Below are 19,625 nucleotides of genomic sequence, written 5' to 3'. Positions count from 1 at the left end.
TTTGCATTCTAACAAAACAATGGTTCATCAGGCATATGTGAACTGTGGCTGAGGTAGTTAGCGTGGTCAATGAGTTAGTGCGCCAGCCTGTCACAATGAGCCTCTCACCAAGGCGGTCGCTGTGAGTTCGAGCCTAGATCTTGCTGGCCTCTTCACCGGAGGTTCATGGGTTTCCCCCGGGCTCTGCCCGGTTTCCTCCAACCATAATGCTGGCCGCCGTCGTAGAAGTGAAATAATCTTGAGTACGGCGTAAAACAGCAGTCAAATAAATAAATAAATAAATAAATAACAGTCTACCCAGTCGCTATGTTCAAATAAAGATACAAATAAATATATAAATAAATAAATACATTTAAGGGCTAGTTTAGCAATACTGATCCAGTATGGTGGCCATAAGTAGGTTTTACAAACTGTCTAAACATTTCGGTGCACAACAATCCGGCAATATTTGGGGCTTATTTTGCTGCAGAACCAAAATGTTCCTTGGCCACAGAAGGGACCATCGCTGGCTATTTCTGCACAACATCGTTTTCGCGTTGATCTTGCCTTAACCGAATGATCTGTTCCCAATGGCTCAAATCCAGCACGAGGCCTAGCTCCTTCAGACCACAATATCACAAAGCAATCTTTTATGCTTTAAAACGGAACCTTATAGCAAAGGCTGTGAAAATCGCATATTCCAATGCCTGGCCTTATACAAGATGAGGGAATTTATAAGTTTCGAATTTATGCTTAAATTTAATAAGTTCACGTTTAGATTGTTTTAATGCCAGTATTTTGCAGTATATAGGCCAACTACTTAGAATTAATTGCGTGCTTAGGCTGCCTCGAGATCCCGGGCGAAAGTATACACCTGGCAAAGGGCAGTGGTTTACTTCGGACCTCCCATCCGTTTTTCCCTAACATGCATACAACTCTGGTATAAGTTATAATTTCGTGAGTACGATGCTACGCACAACAAAATGACCCTTGGATATTCCGGTCTCCCCCATCAAGAAACTGACCGCCATCATATAGTTAAAATTTCTTGAGTACGTCGGTAAGTAACAGCCAAATAAATAGATAAATCATTGCTATGACCAGGTCACATCTTTCATCAAAATTTTTTTTCTTGCAGTATGTACGAGATATGTCGGAGAGATCTTCTAGTAGTTGTATTTATCCCTATTAGTGCGTCCAGTACATGTAATTCTTCTGTTCGATTGTATTACCGTGGATGTGTCCGTGTTTGGTTTGACAAAGGTCGCGCCCGGACTTTGCGCTAGTCCAAATATATCCTCAGTTTGTCGCACAATGAAACGGACGATTCTCAAAACGATGGATCCACTATTCACGCCAGACCCTAATCGTGGCTTACTTTCCTGAATCACTTTCCTAGAAAACATCGATTAGTTGCAAGATCAGTTGATAAGCCTAAGGTTTGCTGTCATAAAATTATGTTACTTCACTTGACTTTAAATTAAAACAGGAATGTGACCATGTTATGGCATTTAATTTTATGTCACAACGTTGAGTGGGGGTTAAATGTGGTTCAAATTGGACAGGGTTAGATGACACACGCCTGTATCTCTGTGACCCTTATACATGTAGTTATAATTCTTGTATTTAGATACTCCCTTAATCACCTTTAATAGGCTCTGCAGTGTTCTACGTTTAATGTAGGTAGTAGGCCTATATCTTGGCACAACGCCATATGTTGTATCACCTTTACTATATGCTCCATTACACGCCCACACCATGTTGATTCACTTTCCTTGTCTCATACTATAAACTTTATCAATTTTCCTGTTTTTTCCCTCCTCTCACTCACATACCCTTCGCTCAATAACGCTCACAATTGGTCTGATCACCTTCAATTCCATGGGCTCCGTAAAACCCCGTCCACACTATCCAACATCACCCAACTTTTGTTGACTCAACAAGAGTCAACTTGAATTTGCGTCAATAAGTTGAACCGTGTTGAGTAGTGTAGACAGGTTCTTCAACTTGTTTCAACAACACTCAACACCGTCCAACTTTGTTGAATCGGAGATGTGAATGTGTATTTTTGTCAACAAGTTGAGTCACGTTGAGTGAAAGTAGCCAATCAGCGGCCGTTAGAAATGACGTGACCGTCTTAAGGCACGTGGCCTGGGCAAAAAGAAGGCACCAAAGGCGAAATAGAGAAACTGGTCTAATGATGAGACAGTTTTGTTGATACACGAGTATGAAAAATACCCTTGTGTTTACAACACTCTCTCTAAAGATTACAAAGACAGGGGCAAAATAAAATCCTTTTGTCTCATGCATCGGAGAGAAAGATGGAAATTTCCCTCCAATTTATCGAAAGTTTGTTTAAAAAACATGGTTCAACACATGACGACAGAGTTGGACAATGTTGACCTATCTGATTTATAGTGTGGACGGAACACTCAACTTACCTCAACAGCATTCAACTTGCTATTGAGTCAACAAAAGTTGAACGATGTTGGATAGTCTGGACGGGGCTTAACGGGGAACGAACATCCTGTGTATGTCAGATCTTAGGTATACATGAACATACATTTTGCCAATCCTAAATAAAACCGTTACAAATACATCAACTAGATGTCCTACACTTTGGTATATGTGATGGGATCACCTTTAGGCCTACTCTTTTGGAAGTATTCCCACCTTTGTTATTGTGTTCTTCACTAAGGCAGATCACCATTACTCAACTTCTTTGCGTTTGCTTCTATAACAGCTTACTGTTCGGTCAGTAAGTTGGGCAGCGTAAAGTCTAGGACATAAAACGTCTGGAAACTTGACTTTTAGTGTCCTGGTGTCAGTAACTTGGGTAAGATATGTAGGACATAAGACCTGGAACTTTTGGTGTACTTGTGTCAGTAAGTTGGGTAGAGTATATAGAACATAACACCTGGATCTTGAGTTTTGGTGTTCTGGTGTTACTAAGTTGGCCAACGTATATAGGGCAAAACGCCTGGAGATTGACCTTGGTGTCATGTGTCAGTGAGTTTCGCAACGTATATAAGACATAACGCCTGGAGACTGACTTTTGCTGTCCTGATGTCAGTAAGCTGGGCAACGTATATATGATATCACACCTGGAACTTGACATTTGGTGTACTGGTGTCAATAAGTTGGGCAACGTATATAGGACATAACGCCTGGAGATTGGCTTTTGGTGTCCTGGTGTCAGTAAGTTGGGCAGCGTATATAAAACAACACGCCTTGAGCTTGGCTTTTGGTGACAATTGTCAGTAAGTTGACAACGTATAGGACATCACGTCTGCTAGCTGTCCTGAGGTCATGTTGTCACTAAGATAGTTAGCGCAGAAGATATCATGTCTGATGCCAGCTGTATGGTGTCCGAATGTAAGTTAATTTGGGTAGATCACTACGGGACATCACGCCCGGGGGCTTGTCCTGTAGCGTCTGGGTAAGTTGGTCAGCGTATCGTTGGTGCCGTTGTGTGCCGTCTTAGCGGAAGCTAGTTTGGTAGCGTGCAAACCATTACGCCTGGCCTCGAGGTCACCAAGACTTAAGTCAAAATTAGTTCACTGCACCTAAATTGTGACTTACTAGGAATTTTTACATGAATGATGAGAGTTGTCTAGCTTGTTCATTCATGACAAAATTAAAAATTAGTTTCTAAGGTCAAGTTAAGATCAGAAATAACACCACAAGTTAAGATGTTAAGACTAAATCTGACTTATGTCTAAGACAGCTTCGTACGCCAGCTGGTACGTATAGGACATCACGTCTAGTGTGCGTAAAGGATCGACATCACGCCTGTTTGTTGCATGTCTGTGGCATTCTGGTGTCAGTAATTTGTGTAACATATAATATGTGTGACATCACGCCTAGAGCGCAGAGGACATAACGCCTGGAGTTTGTTTTCTAACTTCCTGTCATGCCTGTTGTCAGTAAGTTGGGTACCGAATAGGAAATGTGGCGTTCTTTTGAGGCAACTCTCAAGAATGCGTCCTTTTTTCTAGACTGACTGACCATAACTAAAGTGTGACTGCATCAATATATCATTTGCTTGTATAACTACTTATAATTATATAAAAAGTGGCAGGTATAATTCGTTCTTTTTAACCACACAGATGGTTATTCTGCGATTAGTCAACTGTCTACGCATTTACATGAACAGATAGAATAAACCGTAACTGAGGTAAGTTGAGGCAAGTTGACCATTTGCCAGTGATCACATTGTGGTTGAAGCTCTAGTTTCACTCTTCAAGGTGTTGTCTTTTATGCTGCCGCTTGCATAAACCCGATTTTTGCATGCTAGAGGTCTAAGCACTCTCTTTGCACTGTTTTCATGTTGTTTTTGTTGTTTGTTAATTGTGACAACACAATGTTTTGAGTAATTCTAGACCAGTGACCTCTAATAAATAAATTGCTATTAACATCACTGCAATTTTTCTTTTGAGGTACTTGACCCAGGATCACGAAGCTTTTCTTAGACTTAGTCTTAACTTCAAAACAGATTACTGCGAGTTACATTTGAAATTTTCATTAAAACACTTGGATATATCGTAGACTTCCATAACCAAATTAAAAATTCACGTTTCACTTCAAATCTAAATACATAAATAAATTCCACAAATTAAGGCTAAGCCTGACATAAGTCTAAGACAGCTTCGTTATCCTGTTCAAGGGATGATGAAGTTATCTTAGGCATAAGTCAAAATTTCAGTCATGAAATTTTATTTGTTCCTCTCAAACAAGCTTTCCTGTCCCACCGGTCGGTTGGGTTTCTCGACTGCATCATGACCACCATATACACTGTATCTCTGTTACTGGATTGCGCCATGAAAAGTATAGAATCTTCCCCCTCATAACTTGATTGCATCACTGTTGCTATACGCTACATCTCCATTACTGGATTCCCTTATGAAAAGTATAGAATGTTCCCCTTTCATTACTTGACACCGTCACCATTACTATATCTCCATTATTGGACTTTAAAACTTATAAGCAGTACCCTCATTTCTGGACTGCATGGACATTAGGCCTACTTCATTCCGCATCATCAGTACCCAACTAAGTTACAACTACTGTAAACTCTTCAATGCTGTAAACTCTTTGGTTGCGTTACCATTACTAGACCGCGTCATCATCATTCGGCTGTGCCTGCATTTATAGATGGTATCAACATCACTGGGCCGCATCACCACTGCCAGCTGGCGTCAGCATTACTCTGTTACATTACCATTACTTAACAGAGTCAACATTATTCGGCTGCATCAGATGGAATCAGCATTACTGGGCTTCTTCACCATCACTAGATGGCGTCAGCATTACTCGTTTGCATTACCATTACTAGATAGTGTCAACATTAGTCGGCTGCATCACTATTGCTAGATGGAATCAGCATTGCTGTGTTGCATCACCACTACAAAACAGCGTCAACATTAATGGGCTTCATCACCATCACTAGATAGCGTCAACATTACTCGGTCGCATTACCATTGTTTTAAAGTTGTTGTGCACATCATTTTGATATTTCTAGACAAGACACGTCTGATAAATTACAATTAATATCACTTATCAACTAATTCTGCTAAGGCTACGGTGCTATTTATGCTATATACTATTTATGCATTTACATGAACAGAAGAATAAGGCCAAGCAGGGGAAAACTGACAAAAGGCCGTATTTCACAGCTATCACACCGTCGTCGCTGCTCTGGTATTACTATGTATGCTATGCATCATATTACATTATTAGACATTATTCGGTTCCATCGCCATTTATAGATGGCATCACCTTTATTCGGTCCCATTATGGATGGAATCAACATTACTGTGCTGCATCACCATCATTAAATGGCATCATTACTCGGCTGCATAAATATTACTCAGCGCATGGCGTGAACATTACTTGCTTGCATTACTGGATACTGGATAGCGTCAAAATTCGGTTGCATCACCATTATGGGTGACGTCAACATTACCTATACATTACATTAAACGACGTCAATATTATCTCTTTATTCATTCAAGTTAATCTACGTGAAGTTTGTATGTCTTTAAAAGTCGAGTTTTTCATGTAAAGAGCAATGTGTGCGCTATCGGAATATCTGCAGACAACCTGTTCGAGAACAACTCTGGCATCGATTTTTATTCTGCATGATCCCCAGACAGTGGCAATACACTACTGCAAAGCTTAGGCATTGTCTAATATCGCCTGTCATATGTAATCCACTTATCCATACCGTCGAACGAGTACATAGCTTGAGGCATGAAGGTGTAAACAGAAGAGTTAAAATTTTGACTGCTTCCTGTAAATGTATACTTTTGATATATAACGATGAAACGTTTGATTTCAAAGCAGGCGAGTAATACACAAATTGCTGAATAGAATCGTTGGAGACTCCTCGGGACAAAAGGTCTAGACAGAGGTGCATTGGGACAGTGTGTTTAAATGTCGTATCTCATGGTCCGTATTCATACATAAAACCTTTCTGCGAGATTATGGTTATCTTCATCCCATTTGCATTCTAGGGTCAACTGACTAATTCAACAACAGCGTTGTTTTCGTCGCAGCCGAGATGCTCCTGACCAAGAAGACCACAGGATCGAATCCGGCTTAAGTCAGGAGGACTGCCTGTTACATATATAATGTAGGGACAGGGGTTTGTTCCGGGCATTCACTTTGGTTTCATCCACCCATAATCGTTAATGCGGTTGTAGTAAATGAGGTAAAAATTTCTTCATTACGGCAATAAACACTTCAAATAAACAAATAAATATCTCCATTCCACATCCGAATATTGTTCATGTTTTGAAAGATCATGCCAGAGTTGTAAGTCACTGTGATTGTGATATGGATATACTTTCTCCATTCTTTACGACAGAATTATGATATATAACAGTATAGATATTATAAAGTTGTAAATTATTGTGGCTTTGTACTCAGCAATCAAATACAAAGTCAAAGAAATCAAAACAATAAACAGTTACATGAAAATTTAACCGGGGTTTTCCCCTGATATTTTCACCTGGGGATGTTATAATCCCTTTAGGTGAGCAGTGGGGTCCACATGCATGGAGATAAATACAAATGATTAGATCGTATCAGTCTTTTACTAACGTACCAATATATGTCTTACACCTGCCACCTTGTAGGAAAACGAAACTCATGGTACAGCACAATTTTCTTAAGGTATAATTCATCCAGGCTGAACTTTGTGAAATACTGAAAATTTTGTGGGTGGATCTCGTGATAGATCGATTCTTTTGTAGCTAACTCATTAATTCCTAAATTTGATACCTGATTCCATGCATTAAAAATGTGACGTATCGCTATATCTGAGGTATAATTGTGAAATCTCCTCGGGTATTCCACATAGTAAATATGGTAGTACTGCGGATGTACCGTAGATGAATGGAATAGTTCCACTGTTCACAAGGGTCCGGAAGTTTGCCGGCTGTATCATACTAAAGACAGAGATCTTCAGTTAGTTTCCATAGCAATAGCAGTTTCATCCCAGTCATGTCTCTGTTTTTCATTGAGATGGTCTTTTGACTTTTTTGCTTCTCAATAGGTCAAGTGATGACGTCAATGAAGTGTACATTTCCCGACGTCACTATACACCCTCGATACCATTCTTTACACGCAACTATCAGCGACCTATTCAAATACATAAAACGGCTATCGCCGTCGGAATGTTTCGATAAACAACGGCAGCGGCCTGGCTTCGAAACAGCTGGCTTAGAAATGTAAAAAACACGAAGTTCTCCTCCGAAAATAAAGCATATGTCAGCAAAAAGAATGCTACAGAGTGGAATTGCTATACTGGTGCCCGTGCAGCACCGATTGATGGCATACAAGCTTGGATCGCAGGGCTAGGATTCGTTAATACACACTCACACGATTTACCTATCTTAACTGTACATGTACGATGTTTGAATCAACGTCATCACATTTCTGCGCTCGTACCAATGCAAGCACTAACAGGAAAGCGAGGGATGTGGTACTGATATTCAGTATGTACCAAGCTATCTGTTTTAGGCCGAAAATGTGTCTGCAGTTACAATAATCGGACAGACTTGATCGCCTGACCTTGACGTTTGAACACAATACTCTCGGTGTCTTGAATGACGTCGTTTGTGATATTTCACATCTCAATAAATAACCCATTCAAGCCAGAAACGACATCAAAAACAACAGAGTAACCCGTAAGATCTATAGCTATATCAAACGGGTCAATTTCTAGATGGACTAAAACGCGTCAAAGACTTGGAATATAGGCATACATATGATATTATACACACGCACTGTCTGGGATACTTAAACATGGCTGAATTGAAGGGTTTCTCAAGTATTTGACACAGCTGGATAATGCCTACTCCTGTATATACATCAATGCAATCAGACTTCGATTAATGATTTGAAATGCATGTGTACATCAAAGAAACGTGCTGTCGTATGGTCATGTCAACTTAATTATGTCAGTATGTTTTATCATTTTCTGTTCAAAAGTTACTCCTAAAACTTTTACTAACTGTAGCATACATGTAGTTGTTATAGACAAACAAGATAGGCGTAGGAGGATTTACTGGATTTCGGCAAATATAGTTCAAAGCCAGTTAACAGCTGTATAAGACACAGACGTCCTCCAAATTCAGCAATGGGCTTTGAAAATTGTAGATAGAAGACACGACATTTGTTTATCAAATGTACTAACACCCAGTGTATATATTTATTTAGGTATTACATCATTCAGTTAGTCAAATCCAGTCGTTGACAGTTTGCCACCTTGACTCGTAATTCCATTAGCCTTTAATATTTTGGATTCAATTGGATCCTTAAAAATGCATACCGGTTACTTAAAGTAGGCTTCTACATGCATATAGCTGTTAATGCTGATGGTGACACCGCATAACAGTAAGACGGCTTCCAATGTTGGGTCATAACTAAGCAAGAATGTATTCCTGCGAACAATTACTCGAAGCCATTTCTGACAAGTACAAATGTAAATTACGTTTTAAGAGCTTAGTTTTGGGGGGTAGAAATTAATACTTTGACCAATTCACAAATGTTTCAAAATTTCCGGCTACCAATTTTGATTTTTCCTACAGTATCAAATGACTTTGAGGAATTGGCCCCTGGCGGACTAGTTGAGTATATCCCAGTATAGGTGAGATGTGGCCTTTTTGGTACCTCAGAGAAAAGCGATTTTCTTCTACCCATACACTTGACCTTAGGTATATGGCTGCTATATACGAATGTCTGTTTCCGTGCCAAAATTCGCGTAGTGAAACAATTGGACAAACGAGTAAATTCAGTCAATGTGCGCGAATTTAAAAAAAAGAAATTAAAAATGATTGGTTCAGTTTATGAATGCTTTAAATTGAGGTGGAATTATATACAGCGATTTGTATGTTTTATTGTGAATCAGAACTGTATTGGATAACTAAAAAACGGTACGACAAAGATGTATGGTCTGGTTATAGGTGTCGTAAAGAATATGTAAGTCGGGGATTGAATGGAAACTGGTTATAGCCATCATCGTGCGATCATATAGTATCGTCTCATCGTCCGACGAATCGAGGCGATATCACGATACTGCGAAGTGATAAGACGATACTGCGAAGCGATGGGACGATGCTAGGATAAGTATCTCAACAGCACCGGGGAATTAAACGACAGGGATTAACATGACATTAGGGTAGACTGTCATCTACAATGTATGAGGCATATGGATGGTATTTGTGAGTTATCTAGCACAAGGATTCTAGTAGTAAGGAATCAGTATGAACATGATACTATGGTAGATGACCATGTATAATACTGGAGAATGATGAACATGAACATGGCCACTGGGTTGACTGCTATGTATTTACTTATTTATTTGATTGGTGTTTTACGCCGTACTCAAGAATATCTCACTTACACGACGTCGGCAAGCATTATGGGGGGAGGAAAGCGGGCAGAGCCCGGGGGAACCCATGACAATCCGCAGATTGCTGACAGACCTTCCCACGTATGGCCGGAGAGGAGACCAGCATGAGCTGGACTTGAACTCACACCGACCGCATTGGTGAGACTATTGTGAATGGCCTTGATGATGAGTTACGGATCTCAATAGCACTGAATCAGTTTGAACATTATAGTAGGCCCCTATGGCAGATGATACACAGCCAACATGAACATGACGATTGTGTTGACGTATGATATATATATATATATATATATATATATATATATCATAAGTCTTGAATGGCATTGGTGAGTTACGGATCTCATGTAACCGATATGAATATGACGTTTAGGCAGACTGTCATGCACAATGTATGAGGCATATTGATGGCATTTGTGAGTTATCTATCGCAAGGATCTCAGTAGTACTATCCAATGATACAACCAATATGAATATGACGTCTAGGTAGACTGTCATGTACAATGCATGAGGCATGTAGGGTGTCACTTAACAGTGAGGTAGATGGCACCACCAGGCTCTCTATATTTTACTGAAACAAAATAACACAAGGACTATAGAATATGACGTTGGGATGGATTGTACATATACAATGTATACTTTGTGGCATGATTTGCTCCTCTGTGAGGCATATAACATTATTGTCCCAAAGCATTAATGAAGGAGGCTGTTTCAACAGTATGAATAGGATACCTATCTCCTGTAGGGAGACGAGAAAAAAATGAAGTACTGCTATTATCAAGGAAAGTGAAGCCATCATGAATTTTAAAGCATTCGGCAGCATCCCGGCAGGAGGCCGGAATTTGATGCCATTAATTTCATCGGACTTCATTGAGCACTTTCAATCAATACGGGACTGAAATACCTTTACTGGCATTCTCTTCGGAAAGTATGCGTGCATACAATACGAGTTTGAATTTTAAATTGGATGTCATATATACTTTGAATATCGACTCTTGTATCCACCGTTTCCCTCTTACATATTAGAAGCCTACTGTTTATTTACTATTTGTGTATCATTTCTTACATGTTTCTTTGTGAACCTGTCTATTGGGTTGTTTTGGGGATGAGCCTTGCGATTATCAAATATCATGAACGGGCTTAACGCTTAGATTTATTAAAGTGCAGACAAACACCCTAACAGATTAATGTAAAGGACTGGTTCGGAGAATTTTGCATGACAGCATGTACACGTAGTATAAAATGTGACGTTTTATTGTCGGAATAGGTTTCTTATTGCATGCTCATGCACAGATGGCCAATATAAGCACGCAGTTCAGTCTACATACATACATATAAATGTGTGTTATAGCCTAAGGGCCACTCGTAGCCCAGCTAAATCCCAGGTATTATAAAGAGATTTTTGAAATAATAAAGTCAAGCTCTGATTTATTTGAGAAATATTTAATCTCTTCTGAGCTTTATAGTCAAACTGGACTCACCGGTCAAGGAAGCGCATGCCCTAAAGGTGTACCAAGGCCCCTTAATTAGCATTTTTGCGTTCCCTTCTGTGAAGTGTATAAGCCAGTACATACATCAGCTAATGCCCGAGGATATTTATTCAAATAGCCACAATGTTTTTTAACTGATGAATTCTATTTAACAAAACAGAAAGCAATTATGTTTATTTTAAATTAAACAGCCGCGCCCTTGACAAGTATTTACTCCTACTTGGCATTCTATCCACACCACCAAGTCCCGTATAACAATGAACCAACTTTAAAAGGAGTTAATTAATAAAAGGTACTATGCCACAAACGGGTTGCATGTAAACCAAGAAGGACACCGTGTATATATTTATACACTTGTATAAAAAGTATCTGTGAAAAGCATGCTATAAAGCAGTTTCATAACTGTTCCTTACACTCTCAGGTCAATTCCTTCTTCCTGAATATTTAAAGGCGGAATTGCAATAGGCATTATGAATCGCTTTCACGAACTTATACCATCATTTTGTGTTAAAAAGGGTAAAGTTTAAAAAAGGCGACCTTATAACAGCCAGTCCGTTTGGCAGATGTATATCTTTAAAAGCTTTAAAGGTTGACCTAAATAAAGGCTTACTTTTTCATTTTATGTGGCTGCTAAAGAATTTGATATTTGAAACGACGTTCCAGATTACGGCCTTAGTGAAGTGTTTGATAAATCTTTTTAACCCTTTCCTTCGGGCCGTGACGCATGAATAAACATTTTTGACATATTTTTTTTTTGAACAAACGAGAAATTAAATATGACCCCTACGAACCCAGAATGGACTAGGTTGGAAGTAAAATGCACTAAACTTGTTGAAAATAGCCAGGCCTGGCGTGCCCATCTGAAAGGAAGTCTGAATCTAGCCTCATTGTAAACTCATGACCTCAAGGAGACTCACACAAAAAACGCTCAGCCGTCGGATATTTAACTCAGTATCTGGTTTTTGCTTGACAAACAGATATATAGGTGGTCAGTATTTAAAAGGGCAGAATCCATATATTAAGCTAGCTGCACGTAGGCGTATATGTCGGCCAGTCAAGGTTTTTCTCCAAATACGTGTATTTTAAAACAAGCTTACTGACCGTGTACTTATATACGTTCACTCTTAAAAGAGCACAGTGAGCCAAAATCACCACAAACAGACCTGGAAATACATGGAACCAGTATGAACATGATACTATGGTAGATGACCATGTATAATGCTGGAGAATGATATACAGCCAACATGAACATGGCGATTGTGTTGACCGCTACCTACAATATATACATCTTGAATGTCATATATGAATGTCATATATTTTTTTACTGCTTTTTTGGGGGGGGGGGGGGGCAAATTTAAAATTTTCCATTACCTAGCAATGTTTATGTAAGTCTGCATTCTACGTATATATTCTGTGTATTTATTTGTGTTTAACCATTGCATAACTATGTTAGCAAATACATTTTTTTACCTATGTCCTTTAATTTATTAATACAGGTTTATACGATTCTTTTCAAGGACACCAAGCTTATCTAAAGATGCATGAGTGATGTATACGAGTAAAAAGTGTATCAAACAACACTAAGCGGGGTGGCTGCATTTCTCAGTGTCTAATATGAATGCATACCACTCTCAACATAGGCCTGCTGTTTAATAATGCACGGCTTTATTTCCACTCACGACGTGTTTTACTGATAACATTGATATCTATTTCATGTACATATAGACAACAGACTTTAAAATCTCGCCGGATTAAGACTTTAATGGTTTAATGGTTCTGGTTAATTCACATTTTAATTTACTCGTATATGTCGAAAGAAAAATATGTGTTCACCAGCACCATTACCTGATGAGATATTCATGGTTACAAGGGCATGGCAACGATAATATTGGCGAACTGGGATGATGTGCAGACATTTTCAAACTGTAGATTATTAGATGATGCCAAGCATAGGTACTGATGGCCTGTTCAACATTATTTTTGAATATCATGCAATTATCGGACGCCAGGAGAATTATACAGCAAATTAAACAATACCATGCATCACATTTTAAATCTCTTGTTAGTCATCCCTATACCATACGTGAATAACAAAATTTAAAACGTTCGAATCAGGTATAATTACAAAGTCTCTTCTCAATAGACCCTGAAGTCTCTGAAATAAACAGTCAAAAAACAATCAAATATGCATGTAATGAAACGACATGATGAAGTGCCGTATGGGCTAAATGATTTTTAGCTTTTTAGCTTTCTAAATGATAGTTACAAATTCATTTTTAGGAATTATATCTAGGCCAAAGACAGAATTCTCTTCATTTTAGTACAATGCAGGTAGAATTGAACCACTGTCTATACATTCATTTCTTTCATTCATTTATGCATTCACTAAGTAGAATTATATTTTTGTTAGGATTTGGTGGTATTAGCGCTTCTATGTGTGTAGATCTTTTACCTGTGTGATTTTGAAGGTATTAATAGTCAAGACACGATCTAGTTTTCCTAGATCAGTGTCGCCTAATAAATTGCACTTTTATATCTGATTCTGACATGAACAGTTGAATGAAACCCTATCAGAGGTAAATTGACAAGAGATCGCATTTAACTGATTACGAGTGACCTTTTGTCAAGTATCACACTGTCGTCGCTGCTCTGGTTTTACTCTCTATTCTGCAAGTCGTTTATATTATTTTCATCGTGTCTTTTGTAGAGGTAGGGGTGATTTCGCCAAAAGGTGGTTTGGTGGATGACGAGGAGCATGGTGCACCCATGGGTAAGTTTTTATTTGCCCGGGAACACTCAAGTTTCAACCGTACACTTCACGTTTAGTTGGGTTTAGTGTCCACCTGGAAGTGCTTGAGCGAGAGTGGCGACTTGACCTTTGTCAGGCAGTATATCACTTTGTAATATACTCATTGCCACCATGTATTACCCAATGTGCTGAAATATACTCAACCCGATTATATGTTAACTCGACACGACTTGAAACGGGTTTTTACTTGTTATCATGAGGCTTATATAATTATTCTTAAATTTGTAGAGAAGAGTACATTTAGGCCTTGCCCATACTAAGGAGAGATTATGTTCTCCCAGGCTTACACACGAATTTCAAGCAAAGGGAGAGAATCACCATCGACAACCATGCCACTACCTAAGAGTAATCTCTCTTCCACTACTATATCTCAGTCAAGCATCTTTCGACACCTCGGGACGAACACGTAAGAGGAATAGTCTCTACGACAAAATAATGAAAATAAATGTGTTTGCGACACAACATCTGAGTAATTCTAGACGACTGGTGCTACTAGCATCAATTCATTTTTACGCAAGCCATGATGCTCCGGAATACGTACGTTGTTATTATTTAAGCATTTACATGAATAGTTATAAAAATCTCAGGTAAATTGACATAAGGCTGTACTTCACCGGTTACGTGTGACCAATTGACAACTATCACACTGTCGTCGCTGCTCTAGGTTTACTCTCAGGACTGTAGGTTAAATGTTTTGCACACTCCTAAGCAGCAGTGCAGATACGTTCTCACATATCTGCCTTGATTACAACCTTCATAACTTAGGCCTGTAGATTTTATGTACCGTACTTTCTTACTTCCCTTTGATGGTTTATGTTATAGGCTACGTCGTTTTGGGAATTGGCCTTGCGATTACTGACAAATGTCTGTTTCGATGCATACATTCAAAATATTTATTTATTTGATTGATGTCTAATGCCATACACAAGAATTTAGCGTTTATGGACAATGCTTTGTTAACCCTAAAAGGTTACAATCATCATTTTAATAATTGGTGGAGCCATTTTTGATTTATTTATTTGATTGGCACTTTAGGTCGCGAATTTTGAATCGCCTATCATGTTTTTACCATTGTAGGTTATTCAAATTTCATCGAATATTTATTTTACTTATTTGTTTGGTTGTTAAATAGTGGCATCGTCAAGATGTTTACTTAAAGTTTGCCGATAAAATCATGGTAGGCCTGTTTAATTCAAAGGCTTGGGTGCCATATTGGTGGAAGACAAGTTCAATGAGGGCAAATCTGTATATGTCGTAATAGACAAGCGTATATGCATATCATCAACCACAATGGACGGTACAGGTTAATAATCGCACGACCAATATCCAAAACAACATTTACGCACTAACTGAAGAACTAGGAAAGAATATTTTAGCTATAAATTAGGACGAAATGATGTAAACAGAAACAGTCAACAGTGATACAGGAGAGATACAAGGAATGTTACATTTGGTAAATTTAAATCAATACTTATCGAAATCGCGTACCATGTCGAAATCGTGTACCAGAATGTTGATTTCATTCAACACGCTGAGTACACAACCTCTAATTTTGGCTTAAACGAATTTAGGCATAATTATGAAGAATAGCGTAAGAGATTCTAGAAAGTCGCCAAGTCTTCAATTTAAGAAAGATATTTTGGCGTTTGATAGAATATCCTTCGGACAATAATCTTTGTAGTAAGCACTAGCTTTTAGCTGAAATCGTCCCTCAGCATGGTTCAAGATGCTACTATGCCTTTAGGTGAGATGTGTACACACCGCAAGCAGGGTCATTTGTATATTGCTGTCCATGCAAGTCAATGCAATGTCAGTGATGAAACTACCTCTCTTCTCGAAAAGGCGGCTTTAAAGGAAACTGTTGACGCCTTTGTTCAAATATAAGTCCACGTAAGAGGTGCCACCTAGAAATTTGGTATAGTTTCCATTAAATCAGTGAGAGTGGATATACATTTCTTTCACAAACTTTTCTATATGTGGATCATTAGAATCTAGCAGATCGTCAATAAATTGTCTTTACTGCAGCATATCTCAACATATACGATACTGGTCTGCCACATTCTGTGTCCATCGCAATAACTATGCATACACTGACAATGTATAATTTCACTGAATATCACATACTTGCTACTGTATGATGAGAAATTCAAGCAACACAATGGCCAGTTAAGAATACAGTATAATGACACAGTATGGGTGTGCAATGACCACAAATGGCACCCTCGACCGTTTATTATAACCAAGGCGTAAAACGTATTTGCAAATACGTCTCTTAAAATTTTTTCGATTTTATTTTTCAGGAGAAAAGGATGTTTGGAAATATTTGAGTATCTAGGACCACCTCTTGGTATATGTCGTCTTGTGGATGTGATGGATGTCTAATAAATTTATTTTAATGTAACTTGGTTGTTTGTAACAAAGCACATGCATTTAATCTGAAGTGTGATAATATTTATGAAAGTACCCCTTATACAGTAATTATTTTCAAATGTCTTTTTGTCTTTAAAGAAAAATTGAAAAATATTTAACACTACATTTATATCTGACTTTTCGCATTTGATTTGAACTCATTATAAAGTACCAGCTGTATAGGATCGGTTACCTTTCCACTAAACCACATGTTGATTCTATTTTTAAAATAAATCTTCAATCAACTTGGTACTTGCATATAATAAAACAAAGAATTGAAACCATATGTTGTAAGCGTTAAGTCCATCATTCGTATATGTCTTTCGAGGAAACACCGGGCATATTGCCTGTTCGTCGTCAGTCGTAAAATACACATTCTATATTTTGGTTTAAGTTTGGTATGTTGATGACACACACGTAGGCCTAAATCCTAAACAGATAAAAGGTATAAAATCAATATCTCCCGAAGATCATCTGTGTGCCAATCAAACCTATGATTGTATTCTATGAGTTTGAAGTTTGAATTGGAGATCATGTCTAGAATACTGAATATCTTCCTTGCGTCACTGAAAAGTGATACACTTCTTTCTTAAATGTTACCAGCCTTATTTTTGTATTGCAATCATCGACGGGGAATACATCGAGGAGAAAAAAAATGCCCTTATAAATTCTATTCATTTCTTACATATTAGTTCCATGTACGAACCGTGTACTTGGTAACCTGTGTTTTAGATTGTGTTTAAAGTTGTCATGTAAGAATGAGTCTTGAGACTGTCGTCTTGGAACGCTACTTCGGGTTTTGCGAGGTGTATATGAATGTCGGACTTGGCGCTTAATATTAGATAGTCCAACATTTTCCCAAGCATACATTGTGTATCGCCAGACCTTAGGTATTACCTGCCGGCGAGGGACAAGCAGTTTGTTTTTATGAATACAATGCCACTGATTGCAACTGTTTACACTTATTTAAGGGTAGTATTTATCTCAGTATTGCATGTGCGCATTGCTTTCGAGCATGGTATCTATACAGGGCCCGTGGTTAAGTGTAAGTAAATGTAGGCCTATGCATGCGTGCCAAGGCCAGGACAACGACGATTCTATGTGTTTTAAAACCAGCGGCGAGTACAAATTATATAAAAGGAATATGGATATCAATATAGTCATGAAGTATTCTGTCAATAAAAAGAAGTTATAATGCAGCTGTCAATAGTATATAGAATAGTTACATAAAATAGGATAAAAATTCAAAACAATCTCTGAGTGAAGAGTGATTGCTTGAGTTTTAACGTCGTACTTAAACAATTTTATGACGACGAAGGAATCCTTAGAGTGCATGTAATGTGCCTCCTTGTTACAGGACGGATTTCCACCACTCTTTTATCTATTGCTGCTTCACTGAGACAACTTACCGAAGGCAAGTAAGCTGCCCCACTCGAGCCATTATACAGATACGGGTCAACCAGTCGTTGCACTATCCCCTTCATGCTGAACACCAAACGAGGAAGTTACAGTTTCCTCTTTTAAGGTCTTAGGTGTGACTCGAACCCGGATTGACCCTGGATCTACCGCTCCCGAAGAGGATGCTCTACCAACTGTACTATCGGGCCCGGTAAAACAATCTCTGAACTGCTTGGTTAATACACAGATATGGTATGAACAGATATACAAGTTAAGTCAGAAAATGTTTTCTTGAGACAAAGTTTGGACAAGGTAAATATCGTTGATGTTTGGTAGTCCTTGTAAAATTAATAACAACAAAAGAACCTACCAATTTTCACCACTGTGAACACGCCACACTTAATTTGTCATAATATTTAAGCCATTACATGAAGAGTAAGAGGCAGAGTTTCACCAGTTACTTGTGACCATACGCTATCACACTGTCGTCGCTGCCCTGGGTTTACTGTCTCTATAAATTTGGATGTATCTTCTCCTGAATCCTGAAATCTGACAAGAACATTTGTTCTTGCACTGATACGTGAACATGATCACCGAAGAACAGTCAATAGTTTTCAGTGATGATGGAAAGACACAAGGAATCTTTTACTCCAATGAATTAAATCAGTCTCCAACATGTGTTCCAAGCTAGTTTATAAATAGTCCATATTTAAAATATGTATCGACGTTGCGCTATGATTGCAACAGTTCGTATTTCAACATGTTGATCTAATTCAACACAGTGAAAAGTCCACAGCACCGGGCTAAGCGGAGACATTCACAGTTATGAAACAAGTATCCAGGGTGCAGATTAACAAAGCGTCGCACGACATTTTCTTTTATCGTACATTTGTCGCACGACATTTTGTACGTCACTGTTACTGTACCGTTGTCCTATATGTGCAATTATCGTACATATACGATATCGTTGTGAAACTGGGCTCAGGAAACTCCGTTCAAATTTACTTATATAAGAGAAACGCAGAGCCATTCGGTATATTACAATCCAAATAAGGATAATTCAAAATTGAAACTATCCGTCTTTTATTTAAAATCGGCGTGACAACAAATCGTTGCGGCCTTCATACAAACACAACTATAAGGTGGGTATATATCTTCCACGGCCGTTGCTATATACGGATTGTTTAAAGCTGGCAGATCACAAGATACTGTCTAGTCAATGAGAAATAGTAGCAGTGATCGATCTATCCGTGCGTCGAAACAGGTCAATTCCCAAAACGACGTTTAACACAAACCACCAAAGACATTTAATATAAGAGTATATATTAAGTAGGAAATTAGGACGGAATCATACAAGAAGAAGCAGTCAACAGCAGTAGTGTTCAAGGCGATTGAGTGAAATCACTATTCAAATTGTGTACCATGCTAGCATTTAACTTCTTGATAATAAAATATGCATCTAAGTTGTGTTTTGATGGCAACTGTCCATACATATCAAAATTCAACACGATGAATATACCGCCGCTAGCTGCAGGGTAAGCCGGAATAGATGTAGTAATGAAGCAGAGCGCTAGATACACTGCTCTTTTCATACTGACTTACAAAGAATTATACTCCTGTACTC

The sequence above is a fragment of the Liolophura sinensis genome, chromosome 7 (assembly GCF_032854445.1).
Source record: "Liolophura sinensis isolate JHLJ2023 chromosome 7, CUHK_Ljap_v2, whole genome shotgun sequence".
In the NCBI taxonomy this organism is placed as follows: domain Eukaryota; kingdom Metazoa; phylum Mollusca; class Polyplacophora; order Chitonida; family Chitonidae; genus Liolophura; species Liolophura sinensis.
The sequence above is the reverse complement of the archived record's forward strand: the minus strand, read 5'-3'. Positions refer to the sequence as shown.